Raw genomic sequence first — 749 nt, 5'->3', positions numbered from 1 at the left:
CTATACTACAGGTCCTGAGGGCGGTCCGCCCCTCCCTCACCTATACTACAGGTCCTGAGGGAGGTCCGCCCCTCCCTCACCTATACTACAGGTCCTGAGGAGTGTGACGGTCAGCCCCCTCCCCCCCCCTTACTACAAGGCTCGTTGAGGGAGGTGGACAATCAGCCCCCTCCCCCGTATACTACAGGTCTGGGGAGGTCCCACCCCCCCCCCTATACTGTCAGGTCCTGAGGGAGGTCGACCATCAGCCCCCTCCCCCCATATACTGACAGGGTCCTGAGGGAGGTCCCCGCTCCTCCCCCCTATACTGTACAGGGTCCTGAGGGAGGGTGACGTCAGCCCCCTCCCCCTATACTACAGGTCCTGAGGGAGGTGACGTCAGCCCCCTCCCCCTATACTACAGGTCCTGAGGGAGGTGACGTCAGATCCCCCTCCCCCTATACATACAGGCCTGAGTGAATGTGTGACGTCAGGCCCCTCCCCCTATGTACTACAGGTCCTGAGGGAGGTGACGTCAGCCTTTCCCCCTATACTACAGGTCCTGAGGGGCGTTGGTGACGTCAGCCCTCCCCCCTATACTACAGTCCTGCGTAGATAAGGCACACTTCGGGTCCGCTATGACAACGCGGACCCTAATGTGGTAACTGCGCGTTCTTGTATGTGAACTGTGACCTGTCTGTGTCTGTGTCCTGTGTTCTGTGCCTGTGTCTGTGCTGTGACATGGACTAGTGAGACTAGTGAAGTCTTGT

Source organism: Priapulus caudatus, unplaced genomic scaffold, assembly GCF_000485595.1.
Source record: "Priapulus caudatus unplaced genomic scaffold, Priapulus_caudatus-5.0.1 Scaffold425, whole genome shotgun sequence".
Classification (NCBI taxonomy): domain Eukaryota; kingdom Metazoa; phylum Priapulida; class Priapulimorpha; order Priapulimorphida; family Priapulidae; genus Priapulus; species Priapulus caudatus.
Note: the sequence above shows the minus strand (reverse complement) of the source record.